Genomic DNA, 13,615 nt, shown 5'->3' on the forward strand with positions numbered 1-13,615 from the left:
GGTGAGAGAGAGAGGGTGAGAGAGGGGTTGAGAGAGAGAGGGGTTTTGAGAGAGCGAGAGAGAGCGGGTGAGAGAGAGAGAGAGGAGGATGAGGGGGGGTGAGATAGAGGGTGAGAGAGAGGGGTATAGAGAGAGAGGGGGTTTGATAGAGCGAGAGAGAGCGGGTGAGAGAGAGAGAGGAGGATGAGGGGGGTGAGAGAGAGAGGGTGAGAGAGAGGGATTTCAGAGTGAGAGGGGGTTGGAGAGAGCGAGAGAGAGCGGGTGAGAGAGAGAGGAGGATGAGGAGGTGAGAGAGAGAGAGGGTGAGAGAGAGGGGTTTTAGAGAGAGAGGAGGTTTGAGAGATCGAGAGAGAGCGGGTGAGAGAGAGAGAGAGGAGGATGTTGGGTGTGAGAGAGAGGGTGAGAGAGAGGGGTTTTAGAGAGAGGGGGTTTGAGAGCGTGAGAGAGAGCGGGTGAGAGAGAGAGAGGTGGATGAGGGGGGTGAGATAGAGAGAGAGAGTTTTGAGAGAGCGAGAAAGAGCGGGTTAGAGAGAGAGGAGGACGAGGAGAGGTGTGTGTGAGAGAGAGGGTGAGAGAGTTGGGTTGAGAGAGAGGGGGTTTGAGATAGCGAGAGCTCACGGGTGAGAGGGAGAGAGAGGAGAATGAGGGGGGTGAGAGAGAGAGGGTGAGAGAGAGGGTTTGAGAGCGTGTGTGAGAGAGAAAGGGAGAGAGGGCTGAGAAAGGCAGAGGGGGTAGAAAGAGAGAGGGGAGAGAGAGAGCTGAGAATGAGAGAGAGGGGATGATAAGGAGACGGGGTCCGAGAAAGAGTGAAAGTGTGGCAGGTGAGAGAGAGAGGAGGTGGGAGAGAGAGTGGGAGAGAGAGGGGGTGAGAGAGGGATTGAGAGAAAGGGGGTGAGATAGAGAATGGGTGAGAGAGAAAGGGGGGCAGCGAGAGAAAGAGGGATCAGAGAGATGGGACGCGAGAGAGAGCGCGAAAGGGGTGTGAGAGGGGGTGAGATAGACAGTGAATGATGGGTTGAGAGAGAGACAGATAGAGAGAGAGAACGAGTGAAAGGATGAGAGAGGTGGAGGGGTGTGAGGGAGATGGCGTGAGAGAGTGGGTGCTAGAGAGAGACCGAACGAGAGCAAGGATGAGGGAAGAAGAAAGGAGTCAAAAGAGAAAGAGAAATGGGGTGAACGAGAGAAAGAGGGAAGGGTAATGAGAGAGAGAAAAAGGGAGTGAGAGACAGAAGGTAATAGAGCGAGAGGGGGGTGGATGAGAGAGAGGGCGGGGGAGAGAGAGACAGAGAGTGGGTAAGAGAGAGAGGGTGTGTGCGGGGGAGATAGGGTGAAGGAGTAAGAGAGAGAGAGAGACGGGTGAGACAGGGTGTAAAGGGGAGAGGGGGTGAGGGGTGACAGAGAGACGGGTGAGAGTGAGAGGTGAGAGAGCAGGGTGGAGAGAGAGGGGGAGAGAGAGAGCGGGTGTGAGAGAGGGGGTGAGAGAGAGAGGGGTGAGAGAGATAATAAGGTGAGAGAGAAAGGGGGTGTGAGAGAGAGGGGCTGAGAGTGAGGGGGCTGAGAGAGAGAGACGGTGAGAGAGAGATGGGGTAAGAGAGAGAGGTGAGAGAGGGGATGAGAAAGAGACAGAGAGAGGGTGGGAGAGAGGGAGGGATTGAGAGAGATAAGGGTAAGAGAGAGTGGTGGTGTGAGGAAGTAAGAGAGAGAGAAGGTTTGAGAGAGAGGGTAGAGAGAGAGAGGTTGAGAGAGGGGGTGAGAGAGAGGGGTTGGGGGGGTGAGAGCGAGGGGTGAGAGAGAGAGAGATGGTTCGAGAGAGGGAGGAGAGAGAGAGATGGGGATGGGAGCAAGAGGGGTGAGAGAGAGAGAGAGAGAAGGGTTGAGAGAGAGATGGTAAGAGTGAGATGGGGTAAAAGAGAGAGGGAGTGAGGAGGAGAGAGAGGGGATGAGAAAGAGACAGAGAGAGAGGGAGGGAGTGAGACACAGAGAAGGGTAAGGAAGAGGGGGTGTGAAAGAGAGTGGGTGAGGGGTTAAGAGAGAGAGGAGGTTTGACAGAGAGAGAGAGAAGGGTGAGAGACAGAGCGGGTGAGGGGGCAATAAGGGGGTGAGATATGGGATTGAGAGAGAGGGTGAGAGAGAGGGGTTTGAGACAGCAGGCAAGAGAGAGAGAAGGGATCGGGGGTGAGAGAGAGGGTGAGAGAGAGAGAAGGGGGTGAGAGAGAGAGTGGGGTGAGAGAGAGTGTGGGTGAGTGAGAGAGAGGGGTGTGAGAGAGAGATGGCGATGTGAGGTGGGTGTAAGAGAGAAAGGGGGAGATACAAAGGGGAGGAGACACAAAGGGGAGAGAGAGTGGGTCAGAGAAAGAGTGGAGGTGAGACAGAGAGGGGGTGGGAGAGAAGATGTGGGGGAGAAAGAGAGGGTGAGAGTGAGATGGGGTGAGAGTGAGAGGGAGTGAGAGAGAGGGGGGATGAGAAAGAGACAGAGAGAGGGTGGGAGAGAGGGAGGATGTGAGAGAGAGAGGGTGAGAGAGAGAGAGAGGGTGTGAGAGACAGTGCGGGTGAGGGGGTAAGAGGGAGAGGAGGTTTGAGAGAGAGAGGGGAGAGAGAGCGGGTGAGGGGGTGGACTGGTGAGGTAGGTGTGAGAGAGAAAGGGGTGAGAGAGTGAGGGGCTGAGAAAGAGAAAGGGGGTGAGAAAGAGGGGGTAAGAGAGAGGGATGTTTGATAGAGCAAGAGAGAGCGGGTGAAAGAGAGGGGGATGAGGGGGTGTGAGAGAGAGAGAGTGAGATGAGAGGGTGTGAGAGAGAAAGGGTGAGAGAGTGGGTGAAAGAGAGAGGGGCGAGAAAGGGAGAGAGGGGTGAGAAAGGGGGAGGGGGAGAGAGAGACGTGGAGAAAGAGAAGGGGTCAGAGAAAGAGTGGATAAGGGGGGTGAGAGAGGGGGTGTGGGAGAGGGTGGTGAGAGAGAGGGAGTGAGAAGGAGGGAGAGGGGATGAGAAAGAGACAGAGTGGGGGTGAGAGAGAGGTTGGTGAGAGAGCGGGGATGGGAGAGGGGAGGGTGAGGGGGGTGCTGAGAGAGAGATGAGAGTGAGAGAGAGGGGGTTATGAGAGAGGGGTGAGAGAGAGCGGGTGAGAGTGAGAGGGGGTTAGAGCGAGCGGGGTGAGAAGGACGGATAGGGGATTAGAAAGAGACAGAAAGAGGGGTGGGAGAGAGGGAGGGTGTGTGTGAGTGTGTGTGAGAGAGAGAGTGAGAGAGGCAGGTGAGAGAGAGGGGAATAAGAATAAGAGAGATTGGGGTGGGAGAGAGAGAGAGGGGTGACAGAGAGAGAGGGTGAGGGGGTGAGAGAGGGAGTGAGGTGGGAGAGAGGAAGGGGGTTGAGAGATGGGGGTTGAGAGATGGAGGTTGAGAGATGGGGGTTGAGAGAGAAAGGGGGTGAGACAGAGGGGCGGTGAGATAGAGAGGGGGTGAGAGAGAGGGAGTGAGAGTGGGGGAGTAGAGAGGGGTTTGGGAGAGAGTGGGTGAGAGAGAGAGGGGGAGAGACAGAGGGGTGAGTGGGGGGTTGAGAGAGAGGGGCAGTGAGAGAGAGTGGGTGGAGAGAGGGAGTGAGAAAGAGAGGGGGTTAGAGAGCGGGGTGAGAGAGGGGTGAGAGAGAGAGAGTGAGAGAGAGAGTGGGGTGAGAGAGAGGGGATGAGAGAGAGAGGGGGGTGAGAGAAAGGGGAGTGTGGGGGGGTGGGGTGAGAGAGAGGGGCGGTGAGAGAGAGGGGCGGTGAGAGAGCGCGGTGAGAGAGAGCAGGGTGAGAGAGAGAGTGGGGGTGAGAGAGAAGGGATGAGAGAGACAGAGGTGGGTGAGAGAAAGGGGAGTGAGAGAGGGGGTTGAGAGAGAGGGACGGTGAGAGAGAGTGGGGTGAGAGAGAGTGGGGTGAGAGAGAGAGAGGTGTGAGAGAGAGAAGGGTGAGAGAGAGAGCGAGAGAGAGGGGCGGTGAGAGAGAGGGTGGTGAGAGAGAGGGGGTTGAGAAAGAGGGGCGGTGAGAGAGAGCGGGGTGAGAAAGAGAGGGCTGAGAGAGAGGGGGTGAGAGAGAGTGAGAGAGAGTGGGGCTGAGAGAGAGGGGATGAGAGAGAGAGGGGGGTGAGAGAAAGGGGGGTGAGAGAGAGGCGCGGTGAGAGAGAGCGGGGTGAGAGAGAGAAGGGTGAAAGAGAGAAGGGTGAGAGAGAGAGTGGGGCTGAGAGAGAAGGGATGAGAGAGAGATGGGGATGAGAGAAAGGGGGTGAGAGAGAGGCGCGGTGAGAGAGAGTAGGGTGAGAGAGAGAGAGGTGTGAGAGAGAGGTGTGAGAGAGAGAGCGAGAGAGGGGCGGTGAGAGAGAGGGGGGTGAGAGAGAGAGGGGGTTGAGAAAGAGGGGCGGTGAGAGAGAGCGGGGTGAGAGAGAGAGGGCTGAGAGAGAGGGGGTGAGAGAGAGAGAGAGTGGGGCTGAGAGAGAGGGGATGAGAGAAAGGGGGGTGAGAGAGAGGCGCGGTGAGAGAGAGTAGGGTGAGAGAGAGAGAGGTGTAAGAGAGAGGTGTGAGAGAGAGAGCGAGAGAGGGGCGGTGAGAGAGAGGGGGGTGAGAGAAAGGGGGGTGAGAGAGAGGCGCGGTGAGAGAGAGCGGGGTGAGAGAGAGAGGGGGTTGAGAAAGAGGGGCGGTGAGAGAGAGCGGGGTGAGAGAGAGAGGGCTGAGAGAGAGGGGGTGAGAGAGAGAGAGTGGGGCTGAGAGAGAGGGGATGAGAGAAAGGGGGGTGAGAGAGAGGCGCGGTGAGAGAGAGTAGGGTGAGAGAGAGAGAGGTGTGAGAGAGAGGTGTGAGAGAGAGAGCGAGAGAGGGGCGGTGAGAGAGAGGGGGGTGAGAGAAAGGGGGGTGAGAGAGAGGCGCGGTGAGAGAGAGCGGGGTGAGAGAGAGAAGGGTGAGATAGAGAGTGAGGGAGAGTGGGGGTGAGAAAGAGAGGGAATGTGAACGAGACGGGGTGGGAGGGGGTGGGAGAGAGTGGGAGAGAGAGGGGGAGGGGGGAGAGAGGGGGTGTGAGAGAGAGGGGGAAGAGAGAGAGGGGTAAAAGAGAGACGGAGTGAGAAAGAGAGGGGGTGAGACAGAGGGGGTGAGAGAGAGAGAGGGGTGAGAGAGAGAGAGGGGGAGAAAGAGTGACGGGTTGAGAGAGAGAAGAGAGTGAGGGAGAGGAGTGAGAGAGAGGGGTTGAGAGAGAGGGATCGAGAGAGAGGGGGATGAGAGAGAGGGGGATGGGAGAGAAGGATGAGCGGGGGGGTTGAGAGAGAGGGTGTGAGAGAGAAAGGGGTTTGAGAGAGACAGGGTGGGAGAGCGATGGGGATGGGAGAGAGGGGTGAGAGAGAGAGAAGGGTGTGAGAGAGAGAGAGGGTGAGAGAGAGTGGGTGGGAGAGAGAGAGGGGTGGGAGAGAGAGTGGGGTGGGAGAGACAGCGGGTGAGTGAGAGAGAGGGGTGAGAGAGAGAGAGGGCGATGTGAGGGGCGTGAGAGAGAAAAGGGGAGAGACAAAGGGGGTGTGAGAGTGGGTCAGAGAAAGAGTGGAGTGAGATAGAGAGGGGCTGGGAGAGAGGGCGTGGGAGAGAGAGGGGTTGAGAGAGAGAGAGTGACAGTGTGAGTGAGATGGGGTGAGAGAGAGAGACACTGAGGGGGAGAGAGGGAGGGAGTGAGAGAGAGAAGGGTAAGAGAGAGAGGAGGTTTGAGAGCGAGAGAGAGAGGTGAGAGAGAGCGTGGGTGAGGGGTTGAGAGGGGAGTGAGAAAGGGGGTTGAGAGAGAGAAGGGGGTGAGATAGAGATGCTGAGAAAGAGAGAGGAGTGAGAGAGAAAGAGAGAGGAATGAGAGAGAGGGGGTAAGAGAGAGATAGTTTGAGAGAGCAGGTGAGAGAGAGGGGATGAGAAGTCGTTGAGAGAGAGGGGTGAGATGAGAGGGTGAGGGAGAGAGAAGGGTGTGAGAGAGAGTGGGGTGAGACAGAGCGCGCGGGTGAGTGAGAGAGAGGGGTGTGAGAGAGGGGGTGATGTGAGGGGGTTGAGAGAGAAAGAGGGAGAGACAAAGGGGGAGAGACAAAGGGGGAGAGAAAGAGCGGAGGTGAGACTGAGAGGGGGTGGGAGAGAGGGCGTGAGAGAGAGAGAGGGGTTGAGAGAGAGAGTTGGTTTGAGAGAGCGAGAGAGCAGGTGAGAAAGTGGGGGTGAGAGTGTGGGAGAGAGAGGGTGAGAGAGAGGGGTGTGAGAGAGGGGTGGTGAGAGATGGGGTGAAGGGTGTGAGAGAGAAGGCAGTGAGAGAGAGGGTGTGAGAGAGGGGAGAGAGAGGGGGAGTTGAGGGGGTGAGAGAGAGTGAGGGGATGAGAGAGAGGGGAGAGATGAGAGAGGGAGTGGGGTGAGGGGGGTTGAGAGAGAAAGCGGGCTGAGTGAGAGGGGGCTGAGAGAGAGGGGGTGAGAGAGAGGGGGTGAGAGAGAGGGGGTGAGAGAGAGGGCGTGAGATGAAAAGAGAGAGTGAGAGAGAGGGGCAGAGAGAGGAGATGAGAGAGAGAGCGGGGCGAGAGAGAGGTGGTTGAGAGAGAAAGGGGGTGAGAGAGAAAGGTGTGTGTGAGAGAGAGAGGGGTGTGAGGAACAGAGAGAGAGAGTGAGAGGTTAAGAGGGTGAGAGAGAGAGTGTGTGAGAGAGGGGTGAGATGAGAGAGAGAGCATGGTATGAGAGAGAAAGGGGGCTGAGAGAAAGGTGGCTGAGAGAGAGAGAGGGGTGAGAGAGAGCGGGGTGAGAGAGCGAGTGGGCTGAGAGAGAAAGGGGGCTGAGGTAGAGGGGGGAGGGAGAGAGGGGGTGAGAGAGTGGGGTGAGAGAGCGAGTGGGCTGAGAGAGAAAGGGGGCTGAGAGAGAGAGGGGGTAGGGAGAGAGGGGGTGTCAGAGAGGGGGGAGAGTAAAGGGTGTGTGAGGGAGGGGGAAAGAGAGAGGGGGAGAGAGAGGGTGCAGAGAGAGAGTGGATGAGGGGATGTGAGAGAGACGGTGGGATGAGAGGGTGAGAGAGAGAGAGGAGAGTGAAAAAGGGAGAGAGGGGGAGAAAGAGAGAGGGGGAGGAATGAGAGGGGGTCAGAGAAAGAGTGGAGGTGAGGGGGTGAGAGAGAGGGAGTGGGAGAGAGGAGTTTGGAGAGAGCGAATGCGAGAGAGAGAGGGAATGAGAGAGAGAGAAGGGTGAGAGGGTGAGAGAGAGAGGGAGAATGAGAAAGATCGGGGTGGGGGAGAGCGCGGGTGCGAAAGAGAAAGGGGGTGAGTGAGAGGGGGGAGAGAGACGGGGTGAGAGAGACGTAAGAGATAGAGGGGGGTGAAAGAGAGACGGGTAACAGAGAGAGGGTGAGAGAGAGAGGTGTGAGAGAGAGATCAGCGTGGGAGAGACTGGGGAGAGAGAGAGGGCTGAGAGAGAGAGATGTGAGAGAGAAGGTGTGAGAGAGAGATCTGGGAGTGAGAGACTGGGGTGAGAGAGAGGGGTGAGAGAGAAGCGGTGAGAGAGAGAGGATGAGAGAGAGGTGTGTGAGAGAGAGAGGGGGTAAGAGAGAAAGGGGGGTGAGAGAGAGACAGGCAGAGAAAGAGAGGGTGAGAGAGAGAAGGTGAGAGAGAGGCGTGAGAGAGATGGGGTAAGAGAGAGGAGAAAGAGAGACAAGGTTGAGAGAGAGAGGGGTGAGAGAGAGAAGGGTGAGAGAGAGGAGGTGTGAGAGAGAGGGGTGTAAGAGTGAGAGGGGGTGAGAGAGAGGGGGTGAGAGAGAGAGATGTGAGAGAAACAGGGTGTGAGAGAGGGGGGTGAGAGAGACAGGGTGAGAGAGAGAGAGGGGTAAGAGAGAGGGGTGAGAGAGAGAGGGTGAGAGAGAGAAGCGGTGTGAGAGAGGGCTAAGAGAGAGGGGGAGAGAGAGAGGGGGGGTGAGAGAGAGAGAGGGGTGTGAGAGAGACAGAGTTGAGAGAGAGGTGGGTGAGAGGGAGGGGTGTATTAGAGAGAGGGGCTGAAAGAGTGGGCGTGAGAGAGAGGGGGTGAGAGAGAAGGGGTGAGAGAGGGTGGGAGAGAGAGGTGAGAGAGAGAGAGGGTAAGAAATAGAGGGGTAGGAGAGAGAGAGGATGAGTGAGGAGGTGAGAGAGAGGGGTTGAGAGAGAGGTGGGTGAGAGGGAGGTGTGTGAGAGAGAGGGGGTAAGAGAGAGAGCGGTAGGAGTGAGAGAGGGCGAGAGAGAGGGGGATGTGAGAGAGAAGGGGAGAGAGAGAAGGGTGAGAGAGAGAGGGGTGAGAGAAAGAGGGGTGAGAGAGAGAGGGGTGAGTGTGAGAGAGGGGTGAGTTAGAGAGCGGGTGTGAGAGAAATCAGGGTGAAAGAGAGAGCGGGTGTGAAAGAGAGAGGGGGTGAGAGAGAGACAGGCTGAGAGGGGGGAGGGTGAAAGAGGGGGGGGTTAGAGACAAGGGGTGAGAGAGAGGGGATAAGAGAGAGGAGGTGAGAGAGAGAGGGTGAGAGAGAGGGGGTGACAGAGAGGGTTAAGAGAGAGGGGGAGAGAGAGGCGTGAGTGAGAGAGAGAGAGAGGGGTGAGAGGGAGAGAAGGGTGAGGGAGAGAGAGGGGTGAGGCGATGGAGGGTGTGAGAGAGAGATCGGGGTGGAAGAGAGAGCGGGTGAGAAAGAGACGGGGGTGAGAGAGACAGGCTGAGTTAGAGAGACAGGGGTGAGAGAGAGAGGGTGAGAGGAAGTTAAGAGAGAGAGATAGAGATAGGGGTGAAAGAGAGAGGGGCTGAGAGAGAAAGGGCGTGAGAGAGAGGGGGTGAGATAGAGAGAGGGGAAAGAGAGAGAGAGGGTGAGAGAGAGAGACGCGTGTGAGAGAGATCAGGGTGGGAGAGACTGGGGAGAGAGGGAGGGGTGCTGAGAGAGAGAGAGGGCTGAGAGAGAGGGGTGAGAGAGAGAGGGGTGAGAGAGAGAGAGAGGGATGAGAGAGAGAGGGGGTGTGAGAGAGATTGGAGTGGAAGGGAGAGCGGGTGATAAAGAGAGAGGGGGTGAGAGAGACAGGCAGAGAAAGAGAGGGTGAGAGAGAGAAGGTGAGAGAGAGGTGTGAGAGAGGGGGTAAGAGAGAGGGGGAAAGAAGGAGAAGGGTGAGAGGGTGAGACAGAGAGGGAGGATGACAAAGATTGGGGTGGGGGAGAGAGCGGGTGAGAAAGCGAAAGGGGGTGAGTGAGAGTGGGGAATAGAGAGGGGGTGAGAGAGAGACGTAAGAGAGAGAGGGGTGAGAGAGAGCTGACTCTACTTTCAATGAACCTGTACTCCAAGGTTTCTTTGGTCAGCAACACGCCCTAGGACAACACCATTAGGAGTATTACTCCTGCTAAGATTTGCTTTCCCAAAATGCAACACCTCACATTAACGTAAATTCAACTCCATCTGCCACTCCTAAGCCCATTGGCCAATCTGATCATGTTGCAATCCGAGGTAATCTTCTTTGCTATTCTCTACACTCCAATTTTGGTGTTGTCTGCAAACTTACTAATTATACCTCTTATGCTCACATTCAAATCATTTATATAAATGACGAAAAGTATTGGACCCAGCACCGATCCTGGTGGTACTGCACTGGTCACAGGCCTCCAGTCTGTAAAACAACCCTCTGCCTTCTACCTTTGAGCCATTTCTGGATCCAAATGGCTACTTCTCCCTGTATTCCATGAGATCTAACCTTACTAATCAGTCTCCCATGGAGAACCTGGTCGAACGACTTACTGAAGTTCAAATAAATCACATCCACCACTCTGCTCTCATCAATGATCATTGTTACTTTTGCAAAAAATTCAAAGAAGGTTGTGAGACATGATTTTCGAAATACGTGTCCATCCTGTCCCTCAAGATTCCCTCCATCAACTTGCCCACCACCACTGTCAGGCTCACTGGTCTATAGTTCCCTGGCTTGGCCTTACCAACTTTCTTAAACATTGGCACCACATTTGCCAACCTCCAGTCTTCTGGCACCTCACCTATGACTATCAATTATACAAATATCTCAGTAACAGGCCCAGCAATCCGTTCCCTGGCTTCCCACAGAGTTCTCTGTACACCTGATTAGGTTCCGGGGATGTATCCACTTTTATACGTTTCAAGACATCCAGCACATCCTCTTCTGTAATATGAACATTTTTGTAGATGTCACCATTTACTTCCCTACATTCTATATCTTCCATGTCCTTTCCAACAGTAAACATCGATGCAAGATACTCATTTAGTATTGCCCGCAACTCCTCCATTCCACACAAATGCCTCCAAACCGATCTTTGTGGGGCACTATTCTTTCCCTATTTACCCTTGGATTTTCCTTAATTCTATTTACCAATGTTATCTCATGTCCTCTTTTCGACCTCCTGATTTCCCTCCTAAGTATACTCATATTATACTCAATGTATTCAAGAAGAACGGATACTCAAAAATACAGTGCGCAGATTCCTCAAGAACAAACCACGACAAGCAGACCAAACACAGCCAGAAACCCTAACCACCTTACCATACATCAAAGATGTTTCAGAAATGACAGCCAGACTACTAAGACCCCTCAGAATCCTAGTAGCATACAAATCCACCAACACTCGCAAACAAAAAGTAACAAACTTAAAAGACCCAGTACAACCTATGGACAAAACCAACGTCATCTATAAAATTCCATGCAAGGACTGCCACAAGCACTACATAGGACAAACAGGAGGAAAGTTAGCCACCAGGATACACGAACACCAGCTAGCCTCAAAAAGACACGACCCTCTCTCCCTCGTAGCCCTACACACGAATGAAAACCCCACCACCATTTCGACTGGGACAACACTTTTATCCTGTTACAGGCCAAGCAAAGACATGCCAGAGAATTCCTAGAGGCCTGGCACTCCAACCACAACGCCATAAACAACCACATAGATCTTGAAGCCATCTATCAACCCCGCTGAAAATGAACAGGAAATGACATCACCACAAACCCCAGGAACCCCATCCAGGACAAACATATAAATAGAAAGCAGGAGACAACAGCTTCGCTTCACTTGGAGGTCGCCACTGATGATGTTACCTAGCCAGGTAATGAAACGTCTGGATATCAAACCTACAGCTCAGCGAACAAACCTACACCCTAAACCTCAACCTGAGCTACAAACCTTGCATATACTCATATTGCCTTTGTACTCTTCTAAGGGTTCACTCGATCTACCTTGTCTGTATCTGATACATGGTCCCTTCTTTTTCTTAACCAGACCCTCAATTTCTTTAGCCATCCTGCATTCCCTATATCTACCAACCTTTCATTTTACCGTAACAGGAATATACTGTCTCTGGACTCTCCTTACCTAATTTCTGAATGTTTCCCACTTTCCAGCTGCCCTTTTATCAGCGAACATCTGCCTCCAGTCAGCTTTTGAAAGTTCTTGCCTAATATCATCAAAATTAGCCTTACTCCAATTTAGAACTTCAACTTTTAGATCTGGCCCATCAGTTTCCATCACTATTTTAAAACTAATAGAATTGTTGACAAATAGCTGAAGCTCACACACTTCAGTGAGAATTAAATCGATTGATTATATATAAATGTGTCAGAATGATAATTCTATCGATTGTTCAATCGTTTGCTCACTCTGAATATGCAATCAGTCAGAGGTTAACCACTTTGTAAATGATATAGCGACAATGTATAGATTTGAATACTGGCATTCAATGTGTAATTGTGATCACCAGAATGATCAGACAACATTTTCTTTTTGGTATAAAACAAAACGCGCACTCTTTACTTTTGTATCATAAAATGTTGTTGGGTGTTTACATTTTAGTTCCTGCAATAGAGAACCAACTTAATTGTTTTCAGAGATGATGCAATTATTGTTCAGTTGAATAATTGTAGTTCATATCTCATCATTGCCCAATTCACAAACATGGCTAACTCCTGATTATTGTTCAAGTCAGTAAACCCACCACGTTGCAATCAGGCACGTGCTACTGGACCTCACAGCTGCCTGTGACACTGAGTGAGATACTGGCCTGCTCCAGAATCTGACCAGAACGATTCCAACCTGGGTCAGGACAATCAGGAGGTCGGCGTGGAGGCGGAGACGCATGAAACGTCGATTCTCCTGCTCCTTGGATGCTGCCTAACCTGCTGCGCTTTTCTAGCAACACATTTTTCAGCTCTGATCTCCAGCATCTGCAGTCCTCACTTTCTCCTCAGGACAATCATTCAAACATTCCTTCAAAGGAAATCATTTGGATTCCACCTTGGGCAGGAGGAAACTGACCAACAGGCTATCAGTCATCATTCCTGATGAAGGGCTTTTGCCCGAAACGCTGACTTTCCTGCACCTGGGATGCTGCCTGACCTGCTGTGCTCTTCCAGCACCGCTCTAATATAGACTCTGGTTTCCAGCAGCTGCAGTCCTTGTTTTTACCTATCAATGTTCTCAGTGTAGTTACAAATACTGTCTATATTAGATATCAATGTTTGATCAGGAACCAGGTCTTACAAATTCATCTTCAGTCACAGCATGACCCAGAGAGCATTGTCTGGACATGGAGTGTCAGAATCACATGGTACAGCTTACGGTGCTGACATCTGGCATGTTCCCCATACTTCCTACATCTGCTCCCTGGTCCAGACGCTGTGTGAAAATGTTCACAATTGACAGCTTTCTGCAGCATCTTGTGTCTCACAGTGAATCCTCTGAAATTATATCCAATAAATGTACCTTCACATTCACCAGTATCAAAATAAAATTGTACATGTCTGTGGATGATCAGATATTAATACATTGGTCACCCATCAGAATGTATCTGAAGAAAACAGGAGCTAACGACAAACCAAAAATCAGTTTAATAACTAAACTTGGTGGATTTTGTCTGGTCGAGGTAACCACACATATTGTGCTGGCACTCAGTTGATTGTAACCATGCACACCATAACTGGAAGTCTTGGCCTCACGCCCCTTCCAGCTTCCTGACCTCACACACCTCACTCCCTCACACATTCATCAATTGATGCGAATCTACCAGCTGAGAGAAACTTGGAATATGGAACAGTACAGCACATTAAGAGCCCTTCAGCCCTCAATACTTTTATCCTACTCTAAGATCAGACTAACCTACATAACCTTCAATGCACTACCTTCCATGTGCCTATTCAAGAGTCTTCTTAGTTATCCCTAATGTATCTGACACTACTTCTATCACTGGCGGTGCATTCCAACCCCACCATACTCTGTGTAAAGCAGCTACCTCTGACATCATCCCTAAACCTTCCTCCAATCACCTTAAAATTATGATCCTTGTCGATAGCCATTTCTGCCATGGGAAAAGACTCTGGCTATCCAATCTTTGTCTCTCAGCATTTGTACACCTCTATCAAGTCAGCTGTCATTCATCTTCGCTCCAGGGAGAAAAGCCCTAGCTCCCTCAAACTTTCTTCCTAAGACATGTCCTCCAGTCCAGGCAGCATCCTGGTAAATCTCATCTGCACACTCTCTGAGGCTTCCACATGTTTCCTATACTGAGGCTACCAGATCTGAACACAATATTCCAAGTGTGGTTGAACCACAGCTTTATTGACCTTAGCATTAAACTCGTCGCTCTTAAATTCAATTCCCCATAATGAA

The sequence above is a fragment of the Chiloscyllium plagiosum genome, unplaced genomic scaffold, assembly GCF_037043375.1.
Source record: "Chiloscyllium plagiosum isolate Xiang-an unplaced genomic scaffold, Cpla_swu_hap1 HiC_scaffold_20, whole genome shotgun sequence".
In the NCBI taxonomy this organism is placed as follows: Eukaryota; Metazoa; Chordata; class Chondrichthyes; order Orectolobiformes; family Hemiscylliidae; genus Chiloscyllium; species Chiloscyllium plagiosum.